The sequence below is a fragment of the Eleutherodactylus coqui genome, chromosome 11 (genome assembly GCF_035609145.1).
Source record: "Eleutherodactylus coqui strain aEleCoq1 chromosome 11, aEleCoq1.hap1, whole genome shotgun sequence".
NCBI lineage: Eukaryota > Metazoa > Chordata > Amphibia > Anura > Eleutherodactylidae > Eleutherodactylus > Eleutherodactylus coqui.
In genome coordinates, this window is record NC_089847.1 from 91,985,718 (window position 1) to 92,001,871 (window position 16,154).

General features: G+C 45.6%; 1 long non-coding RNA gene across 1 annotated transcript in view; it reads left to right on the plus strand.

Annotated features, from left to right (window-relative positions):
• The window catches only part of LOC136582804 (uncharacterized), a 98,881-nt gene extending 91,000 nt beyond the window's left edge, over positions 1-7,881 (plus strand). Inside the window, exons 2-3 of the long non-coding RNA XR_010787224.1 lie at positions 7,313-7,403; positions 7,674-7,881. This is a non-coding gene — a long non-coding RNA (uncharacterized lncRNA). The remainder of the gene's footprint in view (positions 1-7,312; positions 7,404-7,673) is intronic.
• Positions 7,882-16,154: the final 8,273 nt, after the last annotated feature.

Consider the following 16,154-nt stretch of genomic DNA (forward strand, 5'->3'; position numbering starts at 1 on the left):
ATATGATGTTTAACCCTCGCGATTCTAGTACACTAGCCGTTTTTATTAAGTTCAGGTCCCTGCAGGGTGTTAATGTGAGTGATTATCACATGTTTATGCTATATTGCACTGCGATATTCCTTGTAGTATTCGCCTACACGAACGCATTACACTGAATCTGTACCTGCAGTGTCATGCGGATCTGATCTTGTGATGGTGAAAATCCCGCATTGTCGTATTTTTTAGGTTTTTGACAGAAATCGTATTACAGAGCCCTCCCCAAGTAGCAACAAACGTGGCTCACACATTGCAGTATGGCGGCATAAGCTGCGTAACGCTGGGCTGAATATGGGGCGCTTCATCAGAACATATAGCCAAATATTGGTGAAAGGGTCATAGTCCGGTTTGGTTGCTGATTTAGCACCGAAATTCCAGTTAGAGTCAAATACCGGTGAATGGGGATTTCACTCACAGCGGAAAACAATCTGCCGTGGATTGGAGTCTCGCTGCGGATTTTCCCCTTCCCAGCATGCTCTGCAGGTTGTGGATATTTCAAGGCGGATTTTATTCATTTTAATATGAGTGAAATCTGCGCCAAAAGCCTCAGAATTTGTTGTGGATTATTCTGCTGAATTCCAGTGTGGATTTACGCAATATGTGAGAAATGAGCCCAAAACGTGTATAGAAGATCCAGGTTAGAGAGGCCTGCGGCCGGTCCTGCCCACCTGTGAGGGTGTGTGTATGTGCGGTCGAGTGAGGTCACAGGGGTTTCTATAGAATTCCTGTGAGGTCACAGCGGTCTGCAGTTCTAGAAGCAGATAGAACCCGTCCACACAGGCAGTTCCTGCAGCAGCGGCACTACAACAGTCACCGGAGCTCTGCTGCCTCTGCTGCACCCCATAACTTCTCCTCAACCGTTGGCTGCGTACATCATCCCTGTCCGAGAGGAGCTTCTGGGCGCTCTAGGTGGACGTTACGTGGATATAACCGCTGCTGCTCGCTGTTAGCAGCCTACATCATCCCTGTCCGAGAGGAGCTTCTGGACGCTCTAGGTGGATGTTACGTGGATATAACCGCTGTTGCTCGCTGTTAGCAGCCTACATCATCTCTGTCTGAGAGGAGCTTCTGGACGCTTTAGGTGGACGTTATGTGGATATAACCGCTGCTGTTCGCTGTTATCAGCCTACATCATCTCTGTCCGAGAGGAGTTTCTGGACGCTCTAGATAGACGTCACGTGGATATAACCGCTGCTGCTCGCTGTTAGCAGCCTACATCATCTCTGTCCGAGAGGAGCTTCTCGACGCTCTAGGTGGACGTTACGTGGATATAACCGCTGCTGCTTGCTGTTAGCAGCCTACATCATCCCTGTCTGAGAGGAGCTTCTGGACGCTGCAGGTGGACGTTACGTGGATGTAACCGCTGCTGCTCGCTGTTAGCACCCTTCATCATCCCTGTCCGGAGGAGCTTCTGGCCGCTCACAGATAAGTGTCACATCTCTCTGGGTTTCCATGTTTATATACTGAGCCGGTGATTGTTAGATATCATGGGGAACCCTTTTATATGAGGGGATTGTATTCTCAGCCGCTCGCTAGAGAACATCTAATAGACAAGTCCTTCCTTTATACTGCAGGCGCATTTTTTTTGTGTCTTTTTGATGCGCTTTGCTGCTAAACTGCTGTGAAAAATCATTTTTTTAAAACCCCTTAAGGACCACTTTTTCTGGATTTTACCCGTATGGTGATTTTACTCCCCTATTTTTTGTTTGTTTTCTTTAGCTACCAAAATGATTTTTGCTGCATTTTTCTTTCTATGACATATAGGGCCATTTTTTATTTATTTTTTATTTATTTTATTTTTTTTTAAATATCTAGTAATAAGCTAAAAAATGTTGTTTTTTTAAATAATAGTTGTTTATTTGTAAAATTAGAATATTTACACTAAAATAAAGTAGGGAATGGGTTCCTCATTTCGGTTTCGCTGTATAGATATATAATTTGTATAGTTTTAGATTACAGGGCGCAAATAGCGCTGATTTTGGCTGGCGTCAGTGTTGAGTCGTTTTATTTAATATATAATTCTGTATTTATTTATTTTTACATCAAACACCTCCTGGGGGGTCATTTATATTGCCTCTTTTCTATTTCACACTTTCCCACTATAGCTGAGGCATCCATATCAGCCCCAGTTAGGGCTCATGTCCACGGGCGTTTTCCCGCCACGAATTCCGCATGCATTGCACGCATGAGTGATATGCATAGAATGGAGGCAATGAAAGTATATGGGCTTCCATTGCTCCATACACACCTGCGTGTGGGCACTGCCTATCGATACGCAAGGGAAATAAATTGCAGCATGCACTATTCTCTGTGTATCACACTGCCCTTGTTTGGGCTGTGTATCAATACGCTGTCCATACACAATACATTGATACAGGCAGCGTTTCCATACACATCCCTGCGCTGTTCAGAGCAGGGAATTAGAAAGAGAAAATCAGACTGCGCATGTGCGTGACGACAGATTCCCAGGCATACGCAGTGCCATACACAGCCCATAAAAGGTCTCTGCCGGAGGAGTGTATTGGCTATATATGTGTACAACACTGCGGGAGACCCGGAGTGTTTTATATATATATACCCGTGGACATGAGCCCTTAAAGGGGAGACATCCCCCTATAGTGACAATAGTGTGGAGGAGGGGAAGAAAAATGGATGGAGCGCCCCCGGGGAAGAGGAAATGGGATAAAAATGGAAGTGGGACTGCTTGATCTCGGGTGTTTTGTCAAAAAAGAACTCAGTTTTTTTTCATTTAAAACCAGCTTGTATCCGCGTCTGGGGGTTTGGGAACGTCTTCCTCAGTACTTGCTGGGGTTACACGATACAACACATTCATATATGGTGTAGAGTCACAGTGGAGTAAAAGGTGACGTGGACAGTAGTTGGTAGTGTGATATACCAGGCGCTTTTATGCCACGCAGGAAAGATAGTCCTGGAACTATCTTTCCCGGCCGGAATATAGCCACTGCCATAGACTCCTATGGGAGCCAATGACAGCTGCCGGAGAGGGGAGATGGGAGGGAGTTTAGCAGCGTTACTGCTGAACTCTCTCCCCCTTCTCTCCTCCTCTTTGCCCCTTGCCAGTTGTTTGCAATGGGAGGGAGCGGGGCGGGGACGGAGCTAAGCACCACCCCTCCTATTGCTGGCGGCCAACAAGGGACGGAGAGGGGGCGGGAGCTTGGCACACTAGCTCCTGCCCCGTCCCGCCTCCTCCCTTTGCAGAGAGTCAGTGAGGGGAAGGGAAGGGGGAGAACAGCTTAGCAGAGCTAAACTGTCTTCTTCCCCTGCCCAACGGCATTGCGGCTTCAGCGTATATGCACTGGGCTCAGGCCGTCTGAACGGACGCACAAACGTTAGATTTCTGTGCCCGTTCACACGTTTTTATGGCGCCGGTGGGCACACGTCAAAACACCAACGGCCATGTGAAAGAGCCCTCATAGGAATAAAACCAATAGTAGCGATAATGGCAATAGAGACTATCAAATAAAATGAGTCTTGGCATAACGTTAGTCCCTGCATGGCAGCTATAGGGCAAAAGAAAATGTACATTTAAAAGACGATATAACTAACTGTATATATCGTATTTTTTGCTTTATAAGGCCTTAGTCACAGGGGTGTTTTCTCCTGCGATTTGCGGATCGCATGACGGATGCGCATCCGCAAATCGCGTGACCGGGGCTGAAAAATCGCCCGACTGACTGAGCCCTAAGGGTGCATTCAGATGAGTGTGTGCGTGTGCCATACATAGGTGCGCACAAAGCACGCACCCACATATGTGCACAAACACGCGTGAATGCAGGTCCGTGTAGCATTGCTTTCAATGGAACACATAGGATGCCGGCAACCCCTGCAGTGATTTTCAGAGAAGGGTTTGAAATATAAGCCCTTCCCTGAAAATCAGCCATGGTTTCTCTTTAAGGAAAAAAATAATAATATATACATATATAGGCTGAAGAATTCCTCTGCCACAGCTCTTCCTGATTGGTTGAACGCTTTGACCAATCACAGCTATAATATATATATTTTAATTTTTTTTTACTGCATCTAGGGCTCATTTAAGGGCTTTGACTAAGATTTCATATTGTCAAAGTTGCATCCATTTGCACGAAAACAGCATTTTTGTGCGAATCAAAAAAACGTTGCCCTATTTTTTTGCAGGGGCGAATTGTTCACTAGTAAAAAATGGATATGTGACCACATTCATTAGAAAGCATTTGTTCTATGGATGCGGGGAAAAAACGCTCCTCTGACTGAGCCCTAAAAATCTATATATTTTGGAAGACGTTTTTCCATGAAATAGATCTTAAAAGACGCCCGCAGTGCAATTGGCTGTGTGTGGAAAAAAAAGGATGTCTGTTGTGCGATTGGCTGTGTGTGGCAAAAAGAAAAAAAACATGCCCACAGTGCGATTGGCTGTGTGTGGCAAAAAGAAAAAAAAAAAAAGATGCCCGCAGTGCGATTGGCTGTGTGTGGCAAAAAGAAAAAAAAGATGCCCGCAGTGCGATTGGCTGTGTGTGGAAAAAAAAGGATGTCTGTGATGCGATTGGCTGTGTGTGGCAAAAAGCAAAAAAAAAAAAAAGATGCCCGCAGTGCGATTGGCTGTGTGTGGCAAAAAGCAAAAAAAAAAAAAAGATGTCCGCAGTGCGATTGGCTGTGTGTGGCAAAAAGGAAAAAGAAAAAAAACATGCCCGCAGTGTGATTGGCTGTGTGTGGCAAAAAGAAAAAAAAGATGCCCGCAGTGCGATTGGCTGTGTGTGGCAAAAAGTAAAAGAAAAAAGATACCCGCAGTGCGATTGGCTGTGTGTGGCAAAAAGAAAAAAAAAAGATGCCCGCAGTGCGATTGGCTGTGTGTGGAAAAAAAAGGATGTCTGTGTTGCGATTGGCTGTGTGTGGCAAAAAGAAAAAAAAAAAAAAGATGCCCGCAGTGCGATTGGCTGTGTGTGGCAAAAAGAAAAAAAAAAGATGCCCGCAGTGCGATTGGCTGTGTGTGGAAAAAAAAGGATGTCTGTGGTGCGATTGGCTGTGTGTGGCAAAAAGAAAAAAAAAAGATGCCCGCAGTGCGATTGGCTGTGCGGGGCAAAATAAAAAAAAAACATGCCGCAGTGCGATTGGCAGTGTGTGTAAAAGAAAGGGTGTCTGTGATGCGATTGGCTGTGTGTGGCAAAAAGAAAAAAAACATGCCCGCAGTGTGATTGGCTGTGTGTGGCAAAAAGAAAAAAAAGATGCCCGCAGTGCGATTGGCTGTGTGTGGCAAAAAGAAAAAAAAAAGATGCCCGCAGTGCGATTGGCTGTGTGTGGCAAAAAGAAAAAAAAAAAAAGATGCCCGCAGTGCGATTGGCTGTGTGTGGAAAAAAAAGGATGTCTGTGGTGCGATTGGCTGTGTGTGGCAAAAAGAAAAAAAAAAAAAGGTGCCCGCAGTGCGATTGGCTGTGTGTGGCAAAAAGAAAAAAAAAGATGCCCGCAGTGCGATTGGCTGTGTGTGGGAAAAAAAGGATGTCTGTGGTGCGATTGGCTGTGTGTGGCAAAAAGAAAAAAAAAAGATGCCCGCAGTGCGATTGGCTGTGTGTGGCAAAAAGAAAAAAAAAAGATGCCCGCAGTGCGATTGGCTGTGTGTGGGAAAAAAAAGATGTCTGTGGTGCGATTGGCTGTGTGTGGCAAAAATAAAAGAAACATGCCCGCAGCGTGATTGGCTGTGTGTGGCAAAAAGAAAAAAAAAGATGCCCGCAGTGCGATTGGCTGTGTGTGGCAAAAAGGAAAAAAAAAAGATGCCCGCAATGCGATTGGCTGTGTGTGGGAAAAAAAGGATGTCTGTGGTGCAATTGGCTGTGTGTGGCAAAAAGAAAAAAAACATGCCCGCAGTGCGATTGGCTGTGTGTGGCAAAAAGAAAAAAAAAAGATGCCCGCAGTGCGATTGACAGTGTGTGGAGAAGAAAGGGTGTCTGTGATGCGATTGGCTGTGTGTGGCAAAAAGCAAAAAAAAAAAGATGCCCGCAGTGGGATTGGCTGTGTGTGGCAAAAAGGAAAAAAAACATGCCCGCAGTGCGGGCTAGGGTGGGGGCGGAGCTATAGGGCTTCTCTCAGATTTCCCATAGCAAATATATAGAGGGTGGGGCTAGAGCTTGGATCCTCTAGCCCCACCCCCTCCACCCACGCTTTCTGGAAAGCCCTCGGGAAAGCCCCGTAACTCCACCCCCTCTCTATTTCTGCTATATGGAAATCCCTGGGGGAGAGCATCCCCTACTGCTCTGAACTGCTGGAGAATTGCCCACCAGCAGAGCTGGAGGAATACCCCGCTGGTTACAGCAGGACATTTTAAAACATGCTGCCGAGAAGCACATTGTAAATGTCCTGTTGTAAATTCCTGTTAGTCCCCGCAGGGATTAGGGGAACCCTCAGGGAGTCCCCTCATCCCCGCGAGGACTAATAGGAGTTTACAGCAGTCATTTAAAATGTGCTTCTGGACAGCGGGTTTTAAATGTCCTGCATAAGCTCCTGCTCCCATAGGGGTCAATGGAAACTCCTGCACAGAGCACACCAAAAATAGGACAGGTCCTATCTTTGGTGCGCACCGCAGAGCTGCATGTGACCTGCGGCATGTCCTATCTTTGTTAGGTGTGCGAACCGTTTTACGCAACTACATTCTTTCATGTGAGCGCTTCCATAGGAACCCATTGGTTATTTTGGAAGCGCTATTTTTGCCCGCGCAAAAAATAAACACTTGCCTGACCCAGAAAAAGCCTTTAAATGAAATGTATAACCGGGTCACTAATGAATCATGTCAGCAAGGGGATTGGAATACCTAAGAGATGGTCTCTTGCCAGGAAAAACTGGGACAAGCCGGGAGCCGGCTAATTCTGACTAGGGGGGGGAATTTTTTTCAAATTTTAAGGGGGATTTCCTTTTCAGGTAGACACCTTTTTTCCCCCAGCAGATTTGTAGTGGTCACCTGGTTCATATATCCCCTGTGACACAGAGGGACAACCAACAGCCAATGCATGGCTAATCATTTCATTGACAAATCTAGGATCCACCTTTTAGCTCTCTTCACCGGGGTCATCAGCTGTCAAGTCCACAATACATAGGAATAGGAAAGGAACTGCTGTATCCGCCTATGTATTGTATCTACTATGGTGGACTAATAATTGTGGAAATGAATTCATCTCCAAACCACATGTAAGGTATGGGGCTGATGGATCGAGAACGTAGGATGTTAATGCTGATTTTCTGGTTGCATCGTCTTACTTGGTATTGTGATATAACCTGACTAAGTTTTTGGCAGGTTACTGAAGGCTCGTGGTTGTCATCTGGCAGAGAAGCTACTGGACGAGCCCCCACAGAAGATACTTTGGTGCAGATGGAGAAACAAGCAGGTATGTGAAATTATCCACTTATTGGTATGTAATAAACTATGGTAGGAGCTGGTGCGGTGCGCATCGCTGAACAACCAGGGAGCTGCAGTTACCGATGTGCTACAGAAGACTGGGAGCTCTAGCTATCAATATACCACAAAGGAATGGGAACTATATCACCAGGGCCTTTAAATGTCACCGGGTCGCCAGGGCCTCTGGATATTGCGGCAGTTATGCACTTGAGAATCTTAATGAGGTCATTCAAATCATTTGGGTTTCATTTTCTTGCAGACTTGGAAGAAGAGTGTGCAGTCTGGAAGAGTCATGAGGAAGAGGAAGAACCCCAACCCCAGCCTGAAGTTCTGGAGGGAAGAGAGCTGTCCAGATGCCATACAAATTCATCTTCCCTGTCAGATTGCAGCTGGAACATGCGGAGGACATTGGGTGCCAGATTCGGAATCCTTATTTTCCCAGTTTTCAAAATAAAGATTTCAAAATAAAATGAAGTTTTAACAAGTGCTGTTCAGGTTTTTTTTTTGAAAAGGCAAAAAAAAAAAGGGCCAACATTGAGGACCGTAGATGCAGTGGTCGGCTAAGGGAGGTTGGTGCAGTAGCTGAAAGACACATCATGCTTACTTCCCTTCCAAATCAGAAAATGTCCAATAGTGCCACCAGCTCAGAACTAGTAGAGACCAGTGGGACCCAGGCACACCCATCTACTGTTCAGAGAAGTCTGGTCAGAAGTGATCTTCATGGATGATTTGTGGCCAAAAAGTCAAACCTCCCAAGTAGAAACAAGACCGAGTGACTCAACTATACAAAAAACATAGTGCAGCAGATGAAAGACACATCAGAGCACATTTACAAAAGAGCACATTTCCCACAGTAAAAAAGTACGCAGGTGCCTGTAATTTCCTGGGACCGAGTCCCTTAGGACTATTTCAGACGACCGTATAGCGGCTCGGTTTTCATGCCGAGCCGATATACGGTGTCCTTGTCTGCAGGGTGGGGAGGATGGAAGAGCCAGGAGCAGGAATTGAGCTCCCGCCGCTTCCCTGCCCCTCACCACTATTTGCAATGGGAGGGGTGGGGGCAGAGCTAAGCACCGGGACTTAGCTGCGCCCCTGTCTCGCCCCCTCCTATTGCAAATAGTGGCAAGGGGCGGAGAGGGGGCGGGAGCTCAGTTCCTGCTCCTGGCTCTTCCATCCTCGCCCCCCTGCAGACAAGGACACCGTATATCGGCTCGGCGTGAAAACCGAGCCGATATACGGTCGTCTGAAATAGCCCTAAGGGACTCAGTCCCAGGAAATTACAGGCATCTACATACTTTTTCACTGTGGGAAATGTGCTCTTTTGTAAATGTGCTCTGATGTGTTTTTCATCTGTTGCACATTATATATACGGTTGTCTAAATAAGCCCTTAGGCAGAGATCCCTTCACATGTGCAATCCTTTGGTGAGTGTTATGCCCAAAAGTTTATAAACACCTAGAGACCTAAGGATGTAGCAGAGCCAGTATGGTGTAGCTGTGTTTTCTCCAGTCATGGTAAGATTACGGCAACTCCCAATGAATCTTGTGATCATCAAAAGAAAATCTGACTGCATTCTCATAAGTAATTGTTCAGTTCAGAAAATGGTGACTGCCCTGCACTGGTGCCAGGTTGGCATTACCCCCTCAGTATGTGTTGTACATGGTACCAGTAATGCCTTCTTTTGCCTTGACAGAATGTGCAGTCATGATTGATGTCCGCACGGCTCCAGGATCCAACCTTTACCCAGTCTTGTTTGTAGATGACAAGCCGCTCAGCAATTATGCATTTGTGCTGACAAGTGGGAGCCCCGTGGCCACCGACAGGGGTGAGCATCTCGGAGATGAATGAGATTTACATAGATATTCTTACACTGTGGGTTGACATCTTGATGCCTGAATCTATAACTTTGTACTTGTTAGGTGCACTGTTCAGACACGGTCTTCTGTGTCTGGCAAACATGGGTGTCGTCCCATTCTGTCTGTTCCCTGAGCTTGTGTTTGGTGTCTTCCAGCACTCCTAGGGTTAATAGCTTCAGGCCTCCTGTAGCTGCCCTGGGCCTTTCAGACCTTGCTGCAGTGTTGTGTAAAAACACATGCATGTAAAGCATACCATTTTTGTTTTTAAGGGCTTATTCAGATGACCGTATATCGGCCGGGTATTCACGCCCGGCCAATATACGGCGTCCCTCTCTGGGGTGAGCTCAGAGCACTGCTCCCGGCTCTTCCAGCCTTCTCCTCCTGCAGAGAGGGACGCCGTATATCGGCCAGGCGTGAATGCCCGACCAATATACGGTCGTCTGAATAAGCCCTAATATTGTATGCACTGTATACCTTTTTGATAAATTTGATTTATTTTTGCAAATTTTTTTTTATGTTTAATAAAGTTTTGTAGTTGAACGCCTTTTTTTTTTTAAAGTCCCCATTTATGCCCATGTTTGCGGCTCCTGACAATTTTGCCACGGAGGTGGCATGGGATTGGAATTATAATCATACGTCAATTTATCATCAATTCTCATCAGCATTGTGGGCTATCGCCCACCACTTTCAAAGAGGGTCGCTGCCTGGCGCTGCCAACCCTCTGCAGTGTGTGCCTCCGGTTCCTCCTCACCCAAGACGCACTTATAAATAGACATGAGGCTGGTGTGGCTATCAAGACAGCGTGTGGCATGAGGGCAGCTGAACGCTGTGCATGGACAGTTTGGTGTGCGCTGTGGACGCAGGGTCGTGCGGGGGGGTTGGGCAGCATGTAACCCAGGAGAAGAGGCAGCGGTGTCACCTGCAGGCAGTTATTGTCCTTGGTTGCAGCTAGTGTGGTGCTTAGCTAAGATGTGCCAGCGCATGTGCCTTGCTACCTTTGGTCTGTCCCAAGTAAATTGTTAGAGGGGTGACTGCCAGGCTCTTGCCCCCAATTTGGCTTAATAGTGGGACCTGAGAGCCTCAGATGCACCCATGCATGCTGCCCCTGCCATTCCCTATCCATTTCTGTGGTGTTTCAATGACTTTCTGATTTTTTTTCAGATGTTTCACACAACCTCCCCCATGCGGAGCATCGGTCAGCTTGAAAAATGCTCCAGTCCCCCATTGACTTCAATGGGGTTCGTTATTCGAAACGAGCTCTCGAGCATTACGAAAAGTTCGACTCGAGTAACGAGCACCTGAGCATTTTGGTGCTCGCTCATCTCTAGTCCCAACCATCTGCTAAAAGCCACTGCCCTCTAATGTGGGCCACCATCTTCTACCATGGACTAGTGGCCTCTAATGAGGGTAACATCCTCTACCATGTGCTACTGGCCTTGTTGACAATCATCCCACCTCCAGTCAACGTTTTACAATAGTTAAAGCAACCACAGATACTGGAAGCCTTTTATATATTTACAAACAAATTATTGGTCTTGCTCAAATCCGTAATATACAGTATGTGATATTCTGTGTTTTGGCATTGTAAAAGACTTTTAATCACATGCAAAGTGAAAGTTGATACAAAAGAAGTAAACATTATTGTAGCGTTTGGCTTGAACAACTTAAAGGGGTTGTCCCGCGGCAGCAAGTGGGTCTATACACTTCTGTATGGCCATATTAATGCACTTTGTAATATACATTGTGCATTAATTATGAGCCATACAGAAGTTATAAAAAGTTTTATACTTACCTGCTCCGTTGCTGGCGTCCTCGTCTCCATGGTGCCGACTAATTTTCGCCCTCCGATGGCCAAATTAGCCGCGCTTGCGCAGTCCGGGTCTTCTGCTTTCTTCTATGGAGCCTTTCGTGCAGGATGCCGTCTCCGTGTAGCTCCGCCCCGTCACGTGCCGATTCCAGCCAATCAGGAGGCTGGAATCGGCAATGGACCGCACAGAAGAGCTGCGGTCCACGGAAGAAGAGGATTCCGGCGGCCATCTTCACAGGTAAGTATAGAAGTCACCGGAGCGCGGGGATTAAGGTAAGCGCTCCGGTAAGCTTTCTGTACGTCCCTGCATCAGGGTTGTCTCGCGCCGAACGGGGGGGGGGGGGGGGGGGTTTGAAAAAAAAAAAACCCGTTTCGGCGCGGGACAACCCCTTTAATAACTTTTTTAAAAGCCTTTCATTCAAACAAACAGGCTGTGCGGCTGCTCGGCGGGCGGAGATCTGTGGTGGGACGTTGCAGTGGTCTCTTATCATTCACAAGTGTCATCACATTTCCTAAAGGTTAGTTGACATGACCGTTGGGAACCTCCGTCGCTGATTTTCACTTTAAAAAACAGGATGAAATAGCGCAGAAAGCAGAGATCTCTCTCCCTCTCTCTCTCCCTCTCCCTCTCTCTCTCTCTCCCTCTCCCGCCTTCTCTCCCCCTCTCTTCCCCCCTCTCTTCCCCCCTCTCTTCCCCCCTCTCTTCCCCCTCTCTTCCCCCCTTCTCTCTCCCCTCTCTTCCCCCCTCTCTTCCCCTCTTCTCTTCCCCCCTCTCTTCCCCTCTTCTCTTCCCCCCTCTCTTCCCCTCTTCTCTTCCCCTCTTCTCTTCCCCCCTCTCTTCCCCCCTCTCTTCCCCCCTCTCTTCCCCCCTTCTCTCCCCCCCTCTCTTCCCCCCTCTCTTCCCCTCTTCTCTTCCCCTCTTCTCTTCCCCTCTTCTCTTCCCCTCTTCTCTTCCCCTCTTCTCTTCCCCTCTTCTCTTCCCCTCTTCTCTTCCCCTCTTCTCTTCCCCTCTTCTCTTCCCCTCTTCTCTTCCCCTCTTCTCTTCCCCTCTTCTCTTCCCCTCTTCTCTTCCCCTCTTCTCTTCCCCACTCTCTTCCCCACTCTCTTCCCCCCTCTCTTCCCCACTCTCTTTCCCACACTCTCTCTCCTCCACAACCCCCCGCTCACCCCTGCGTTCCCCCCAAATCTTCAGGGACGAGCCAGCAGGTACTCAAAAAAGGCGATGCTCTCTCAAGTATATCGCCTTACCGAGTATGCTCGCTGATCTCTAATTATATTCCAGAGAGCCAAGCTGTCTATTAATCATTATGTGACATACTGTATGTTGTGAGTAAAAGAAATGAAAAAGGAGGGTGGAGCAAGACCCAGTGAGGGTAGTGGAATATTTATGGAGTACAAAGAGTTTTCAATGATTGAGTATTTTGAATGGTGGAGGTGCTGCCAACCAGATGACGCTCCACCAGTGTGGGCGTAAGTGTAGCGAAAAGGATGTGAAAAGAACTGGTATGGAGGTGCAACACTCTAAGCTACTAGAAGATGTAGATCAAAGTCCAATGTGTAATGGTGAAAGCACTTCTTTTTTATTATTTTTTCAGAAATTAAAAACCAGCAATGGAATACGCGTTTCGGGGAAGAACCCCTTCGTCAGTTCGGCTGGATAGGACTGTGTGATAAGTACAAATAGATAATGGAGGAGTGATTAACAAAGAAGGGGAGGAGAGGGGAGAGGAAAAAAAAATTCATATACATAATGAAGTCTCACAAATGTGTCAATAAGAACAATAAATATATGATGAAAGCATCGATCTGAACAGTGATAAAATATATATGAGACAAAAAACATAAAAGAATAGGAGCATCCGTACATGTAAATTAACATGAAATTTATACAAAACAAATATCTGCTAAAATAGGATGAAGACAATCCTGAGTAAAATACCAATCTTAAAAGTACCAATATGAGAGCGGATGGACTCAAAATCGTGTGGTTGCTTTCAGCTGAATGGAATGACTACAGAATTAAAATGCATGTACAGCCTTCTCCCCCCCCCCCCCCCTCTTTTTTTTTTTTTCTTCCCAACTTTATCCCACACCATGAACCCAATGCTGTCAATGCACACCATTCTGAAGTAGCTTTCCAATAGATTCCCTTTTTTTTTTTCTTCTTTTCTCATTTTTACATACATATACACATTTATTTATGCACCCCCTCGGGTGTAGCAATCATATCATATTTCCCAATAGGCTGTACATGCATTTTAATTCTGTAGTCATTCCATTCAGCTGAAAGCAACCACACGATTTTGAGTCCATCCGCTCTCATATTGGTACTTTTAAGATTGGTATTTTACTCAGGATTGTCTTCATCCTATTTTAGCAGATATTTGTTTTGTATAAATTTCATGTTAATTTACATGTACGGATGCTCCTATTCTTTTATGTTTTTTGTCTCATATATATTTTATCACTGTTCAGATCGATGCTTTCATCATATATTTATTGTTCTTATTGACACATTTGTGAGACTTCATTATGCATATGAATTTTTTTCCCCTCTCCCCTCTCCTCCCCTTTCTTTGTTAATCACTCCTCCATTATCTATTTGTACTTATCACACAGTCCTATCCAGCCGAACTGACGAAGGGGTTCTTCCCCGAAACGCGTATTCCATTGCTGGTTTTTAATTTCTGAAAAAATAATAAAAAAGAAGTGCTTTCACCATGACACATTGGACTTTGATCTACATCTTCTAGTAGCTTAGAGTGTTGCACCTCCATACCAGTTCTTTTCACATCCTTTTCGATACTGTATGTTGTGTCACTACAACTTCTGCGGTGCAACACGAACCCTCTGTACAGTAGATAAAGCTACACATAGAGGTAACAGCTTATTCAGAACGGGGTCAAAGTCTAGAGCCACAACTATTAATGGGGTTGTCTGGGACTGCGATACTGATAAGCTATCCTCAGTCTATCAGTATCAGGACTCAAGCTGATCACCTGTCTAAAGTGACCGCAGCACTCAAGCGTACTCCATGGCCACTTCACTGCATATCACGCACAGCGCCATACATTTCATAGCAGCTGAGCTTGGTATGACAGCAGCTCAATTCCATTTTTCTGAATTGGACTGAGCTGCTCCTAGGTCACCGATGAAAAGGATGTCCTAGTCCTGATAAGAGGCTGCAGTGCTCACCCAAGCACCATAGGGGATTGATTGTGGGAGTCCCAAGCAGCGTATCTCCACCAATCTGATATTGATGACGTATCCTGAGGATAGGTCATTAATATCTTAGTCAATGAAAACCCCGTTAGGTATAGAAGCTACTACCTACATAATTTAGAAGTATTGCAAGGTTTGTTGTTCTAATAGGTGTAGGTACCGGTGGTACCATGTGTCTTAAAAAGGAGAGGGTAAAATAGCAACAAAAAAAAACATATTCTGTAAATTAAATTGTGATACGTTGTAATTGTGCACTGTGGACACCAGATGGCACTATTTATAATGTATAAAGTTAGTGAACTGCTTGCTGATTTGTCCCTATGTTAACCCTTGAGTGAACTGAAACAGTTGAAGCCTGTTTTAGATTCACCTTTGCTAAAAGTTTGGTTTGATGTTAAGCTGGACCATGGGTGGTTTGTCTCAGCCAAACCCAGTAAAAGGAGAAGGAAGGAGAAGAATAGGACGAGAAAGTAGGAAACAACAAGGGGAAGAAGGAAAAAGAAGAATGGAAAAGATGGAGAAGGGAAAGAAGAAAGGGGTGAAAAGGAAGAAAAAAGGGGAAGAATGGAAAAAGGAGAATAAAAAAATATTTTTCTTCTTTCTTTTACATTCTCCTCATTCTTCTTCTCTTCCTTCTTCTTGTTTTATTTTCCTTTTCTTCCTCGTTGTTTCTTCTTTAACTTTACCTTAAAAACAGATGAAAGGTACTTAGATACACTCCTAGATGATCTGAGGGTGTTTTATGGCTGTGAGACAGTGCTATACAGCAGTTTTAGGGATATTGGGGAAGTTCCAGCCCAGATCGAACTAACTTGTGCGTAACCGAACTTCATGCCGAAGTTCAGCAAAGCGGCAGAGCCAAACTTATTAGTTGGCTCATCGCTACTATTGTATATTGAGTTGCCCTTATCGTGAGCTTTGTCATTGCACACCCTGTCTTATCCACAGTAATGTCACATATATTATTTGTGAATTAACCCCAAAACATGATAGATCCCAGTAACAAATCTTTGGCTCTGTATTCAGCCTCATATACGATTGTCTACTTTTGGACCTCACAGGTCCCCGTGTCAGAGAGTCCCATTACATCCGTCTATCAGCTCAAACTTACTTGCAGCCGGATACAATTTCTTTACTGTACCTGACCTGTAGTGCCATCTTGTGTTGTACATGTGTGTCTCCACGCCCAGGAAAAGGATTCTTTAAAACAAAGTTCTACCTTTAAAGAGCGGGTTGGACGATTGTATAAATAGCAATAATCTAAATTACCTTTTTACTGGTAACTGCAGTTAGTGTTCTAAAAGTTCCCTACTTTATTCCCATACGGCCACCCATCTTCTTGGTGGTCAGCTCCTGTAAGAGAATCACTCCAATGTGTAATGTTGCCACAGCAATATAATGATGCAAAAATTGCATGAAGATTGTAGCGTGCACCAAAATTTGGTGTAGCATGCTCACTGGACACTAACCGATTGGTTGATGCCTTGACATAAAAAAGGGCAATTTCTGAAGCGTAGAGAGTTGACTAGGTGCCGAACTGAAGAGTAAGGCCGGGGTCACATCTGCGCTGGAACCTTCTCTCTAAGGTTCCATCCTAGATCCGGCACAAAATACCAAAAGAAATAGCACTGCATACAGCACTTTTTCTTCCAGTAAAATGCTGGGCAACTCAGTGGAAACTGAACGGACCCCATTATAGTCAATACGGTCTATTCAGCGCTGTTCAGTTCCATCATAAGACGGACCCGTTCAGCCAGGGGATTCTCCTTTCCTGCTCCCCGACACAGATGTGAAAGCAGCCTAAGAAGTTGCTGGCCATGCTGCCTTGAGGTGAGAAAGTGAGAGTAAGATAGCAA